Below are 5873 nucleotides of genomic sequence, written 5' to 3'. Positions count from 1 at the left end.
AGCACACTGAGCACAGATATTTGCAGCCCACTGAACATAGAAACTGAGAGGACGCCAGCCACGTCCTCTCACGATCATCTCCAATGCACGAGTGAAAAATGGCGGCGACGCGCGGCTCCTTATATAGAATACGAATCTCGCGAGAATCTGACCGCGGGATGATGACGTTCGGGCGCGCTCGGGTTAACCGAGCAAGGCGGGAGGATCCGAGTCTGCCTCGGACCCGTGTAAAATGGGTGAAGTTCGGGGGGGTTCGGATCCCCTTTAAACAGTGCCAGTCATGGGTAATAAGCATGGCTTCAGCCGCCCCTCACAGCGGTCACTGCAGTGTCCCTGAAGCAGGAGCGCAGCGTGCATGAAGTGCTGCGCTCTACCCTCAGTGGCGCACGCAGGGGCGTTTCCGAGTACCTGGAAACCCCCCCTGATGAGCCAAATGTGTTATTGTTGAGACGGAGACAGCACTGTCTCCGTCTCAGCAAAAGACGCGATCGTGACCGCTACCGCGGACCTCCTGCAGCACCAGCAGAGAGCTACAGTACGTAGCTCTCTGCATAGTGAAAGTCCGGGTGGAGCTGCTGGCTGTGGAAGCTCAGCCACAGAAGTTCCCTCCGTCCCTCCCTCCCTCGTCACAGAACTCCTGCTCCCAGTCCCTGGTGGTATGTACAGTATACCACCATTTATTTATATTTAAGTGTATTAGGTGATATATATACATATATATATACATATACACACACACACACACATATATATATATGTGTGTATGTATATACAGTGTGTGTGTATTTATGTGCATTTATTTATGTGTATATATATATATATATATATATATATATATATATATATATATATATTTAGACTCCTAAAACAACCAACATTCGGCAATCTTGATACAGCCTTTTTAGAAAAATGGGATAAAACACTACACAACTGTTCCATTGACCTCATGAAACTTTTGATTGAGGAAAAGAAGAACTCCCTCTTGGAACTAGAGAAGAATATTAAGTGCAAAGAAACAGAACTGGAACCATTTAAAGATAAAGAGGACTTTAAAATTAATGAAAAAGTTCTTCATAGGAAAATGGAACATATTGAAGAAGAAGTCACCAAGAATAAAGAAAAAAAAATTCTAAGGGACAAAATAGACTACGAACAGGGAAAAATAAAGAATTGGAGCAGATTTGGAAACATGAATCAGCAAATAAACCGAACAGACAGACAATATTGGAAAACCGTACCAGTGAAAAGAAAACCCTCACGGAACTTAGAAGGAAATACACCATCTCCAACCATAAGGATGCAGAACAGATTCACAGCACTACAAAGATTCAACTCTAATAGTGACCAGACTTTTTTAGCCCAAAGAACTGGAACAAGACCGAAAGAAGCCACAAGAAATTCTCTGAAGGAAGATATCCGCCTTGCATCACCGCTGAAAAGAAGGTATACAGAGGAAGAGGAAAACGGGGCAGTAGGGGGGAGAGAGAACAAGAAAAGAACACTGTAATGACGGATATAAAGGAAAAAGGAATCTTCAACCTCTCAAAACATACTTTGTCAAAACCAGAAACATCCTTACTCAACAAAGGCCTCACATTCGCACCCACAGGGGGTCTTAATAAATTTGAGACCTTCATTGATCTAAACAAATTCATTAGAAAATTAACACTGAAAAGACACTTTTTAAGGAAAGATGATGCTATTATCAGTAATTATGAAAACCAATCAAAATCAGGCTTAAAACCAACTTCCAAGTTTTATCATTTGGAGTCGAAAGGGAGCAATATTAATATCTTTTATGAAATGGTAAAAAAGGACCTATGTGAAACCGACTTAGAAAAAATTAAGGAGAAGAAAATCACGAATCGAGAAAAAGAGGCACTAAAAAAGCTACAGAAAAATCAAGGAATTATTATAAAACAAGCTGACAAAGGGGGGGGGGGGGTCTGGTTATCATGGACCGTGAAAAATACATTAATGAAGCTCAGAGACTACTGGGAGATGACGCTTCTTACATGAAATTGTCCGGTGACCCCAAAGATGTCTTTATTGAAGAATTGAGAACACTTTTAGTACGTGGTCTACGTACAGACATTCTTACAAAGGGAGAATTCCAATTTCTGATGAAATCAGACCCCATTACCCCTATTTTCTATTTCTTGCCTAAAATCCATAAAGATCTGGAAAACCCGCCCGGAAGACCCATTGTGGCAGGTATTGATTCACTCACGTCAAATTTATCAGAATATGTAGACGTCTTCTTAAAAACCTACGTCAAAGAGTTACCATCATATTTAAAGGACACTACTGCCGTATTGAACTCCCTCAAAGATTTTGAATGGAAAGACACCTTTAAGTGGGCAACAATAGACGTTCAATCGTTATACACTTGTATAAACCACAAAAAAGGTGTAACAGCATGCAGAGAATTCATGGAGAATGATACCACACTAACAGCCATCCATAAAGATTTTATCTGTGATGTCATGTTTTTTATTCTTCAGCACAATTATTTTAAATTTTTAGATGACTTTTATCTACAACGATGTGGGACCGCTATGGGTACGATTTTTGCGCCAAGCTTCGCAAACCTTTTTATGGGCAGTTGGGAGAAGAATTTTATTTATGGTAACCATGATTTTAAGAAACATCTAATCTTTTACCGTCGCTACATAGATGACATTTTAATCATCTGGGATGGCACAGAAGAATGTTTTTATGAATTCCTTGAATTTCTGAGCAACAATGATATGAATCTCGTTTTTACATCTAAGATCAACCAAGAGTCTATTGAATTTCTCGATCTGGTTTTAATGGGGAAGGATGGAAGAGTCGAGACTAAGAACTTCATCAAACAAGTTGATACAAACAGCTACCTGCACTATAAAAGTAATCATCTAAAGAAATGGAAAAATAACATCCCCTTCTCCCAATTTAACAGAATAAAGAGAAACTGCAGCAATCAGGAAGAATGTGAAGCCCAAATTGAGAAGTACAAAAACAGATTCAAGGATAAAGACTATCCAACTAACATCTTGGAAGAAGCAGCCACCAAAGCAAAAGCACTAGAAAGATCAACACTGCTAGAATATAAGACCAAAGAAACCAAAAAAGACTCTGTTTCATTCATCACAACATATAACTGTCATGAAAAAACTATCAGAGACTCACTCAATAACCATTGGGGAATCTTATTAATGGACCCAGTCCTTAAAGAAATCCTGCCTCCTCGCCCCGAGATCGTCTTCAGGAAATCACAAAATCTTAAAGATACACTAGCCCCCAGCATGTTACGTAAGGACTCCAAAGAAGACTCACGAATGCCAAGATGCACTGGATCCTTCAAGTGTGGCCGATGTAACATCTGTAGGTATCTACACCCAGTGAGGAAGACCTTTACGGACACAGAAAAAAGGGAAGTTTACAAAATCAAAGATTTCATAAACTGCAATACTCAATCGGTGATTTATCTATTGGAATGTGGGTGCGGAAAACAATATGTGGGAAAAACAAAGAGACCCCTCAAAATAAGGATCCAGGAACACGTCCGTAATATAAAGAACAAAATGGAAACTCATGCAGTATCCAGACATTTCAACACAGCGCACAACTCCAACCCAGAAGCATTGACTTTTAAAGCAATCGAACTTGTGAAGCTGGGAGAAAGGGGTGGTGACCTGGCCAATAAACTTTCACGCAGAGAAATGTACTGGATATTCCAACTGCAGACACTCCACCCGAAGGGATTCAATGACTATTATGAAATTGCTCCGTTCCTGTGAATTCGTTCCTGCCTTCATGATCCTACGGTCGGATCCCAACCCACTGCTATCCCTCCCTCCACCCCTTGCCACTGCTTACTCCCACCCACCCCCCCACAAACCCCCCCCCCCTTCCCCCACTTCCTTTTCACTTACCCCACTACCACCCCTGACCAACCCCCCCCCCTCACCAATCCCACCCCCTCACCAATCCCACCTCCTCCCCACTATACCAACTGATATCACCATCCGCCTTAGGCCGGTCACAATATGTATTTAGTCATATTATAAATAATATTGACACATGTATGGTAAGTGATTTTTACAGTCAAACCACACTGGATATGCCCAACCTCGCCCGATCTTGGAAGCGAAGCAGTGTCGGGCCTGATCAGTACCAGAACAGGAAGACCACCTGGGAAGATCAGGTACTGTAACCAAACTGTTTTTCAAAAAAGCCTACATGAGCATGTCATTATTACTATCCTGACTAAAAAAGCACACAATAACTTGTCACTATCTACACTAATCCCAATATCCCAATATGCACCTTATTATTATAAACTTGCACAAAGCACTTTACATTTACTGAATCTGCACTTTTTTAATACCAATTCATTTACCAAGCACACCTAGTATTTTGCAGAATGTATTTCCTTATGTTTTTATGCCAGCTCAATCACCTTAACATAGACTACTGTATGGGTAATAACTGTCACTAGGCTAACTAGATCGTTTTTACATCTATTAATCTTCCTTCTTTATTTATTTTTTATTTCTTATGCTGAGCACCACGGAGGACAGATATAAACGTCCACTATGCTGATCTCCACTAACATGGCCGCCGCATAAAGATGCTAAGGAAAAAATCAACACAAAGATGGCCGCCGCTGGAGTAACATGATCAAACACTCCAGTCCTCTAGGAACAACTGAACTAGTGGAAACCGCGGGCGCATGCGCGGTCCCATTTCCGGAAGTGGGGCGGAAGTGACGCGGCGCCGAGAAACCGGAAGTGGGGCGGAAGACACATCGGCACATCTATTTGAGATGCTTATTCGGATTTTTATGCTTCAAATCTGTTTTTAATACATATAGTGAACTTGTTATATGCATACACTATTTAATCATGATACTCACTAACTTAAACTAGTAGGGTCTAGTCTATCATACAACACCATGTGGTAACAACAGGAAGTGATGTCATAATTGACATTAGATCAGTACTGGTATAAATAGAAGCCTGGTCCCACTCTGCCAACACCCCTTGATGAAGTCTGAATGACGAAACGCGTTGGACAACCTGGCAGTGACTGCATACCAAGTTAAGAAAAATTTTATTATTTATATATTTTAAACTGGTATTATATTTTGTGTGTATACTTTTTATCCCATTTTTTAGAAAAAGATTTGTTGTTTTAAAATTATTTGTGAATAAACTGTATTTTATATTTTTACTTATTCACCTATAGTGTGAGCTTTTATCATTTTAGACACCAGTGGTCGCTAAACCCCCCCCCCACCCCCCCTTGTGTATTTAATTTTATGCTCCAGTGCTCCAGGGAACCGCCATCCCTGTTTGGGGGTAAGCAGACGCCCTTTTAAATTTCTAGGGAGTGTCAGGTTCACTTGTATGGTACATTACACATTTAGGATCCGTAAACGTTGGTGAACACAAGTGGCGCAATAATTTCTTTCTACATATATATATATGTATGTATGTATGTATGTGCATTTATTTGTTTATATATATGTATATATATATAGTAGAAGCAGATATCCGGCACTAGTGTAATAACTTTAAATGTAGCGCTCCGGTGCCCTCCAGGGGTACTGTGACCCAATGTATCCGAGCAAATTGGCGGCACTCAGAGACTTGTATTAGCTGCAAAAACGTGCTTTAATGATCAACGTTTCGGGCCTTCGCCCGTCGTCAGGATTAGCAAACATGATATGTGACAATGAACAGACATTTATACATAGACTAACAAACACAGAATTACCTGATCAGACGCAGGTGGGTGCTCACCCCCGGCGGCGACCTCCACGAGACCCGCAGCGTCATGACGAGCGCATCCACTGGATGTCGTCATCCGGAAGCGCCCACCTCACC

The 5873-nt window shown here is 41.1% G+C and overlaps 1 pseudogene; it reads left to right on the top strand.

Annotated features, from left to right (window-relative positions):
- The first annotated feature begins 4081 nt into the window (after positions 1-4081).
- On the top strand, positions 4082-4201 carry LOC134898085 (5S ribosomal RNA; annotated as a pseudogene).
- The last annotated feature ends 1672 nt before the right edge of the window (positions 4202-5873 follow it).

The sequence above is a fragment of the Pseudophryne corroboree genome, chromosome 3 (genome assembly GCF_028390025.1).
Source record: "Pseudophryne corroboree isolate aPseCor3 chromosome 3, aPseCor3.hap2, whole genome shotgun sequence".
Taxonomy (NCBI): Eukaryota; Metazoa; Chordata; class Amphibia; order Anura; family Myobatrachidae; genus Pseudophryne; species Pseudophryne corroboree.
Note: the sequence above shows the minus strand (reverse complement) of the source record. Positions and strands in the feature narration are given on the sequence as shown.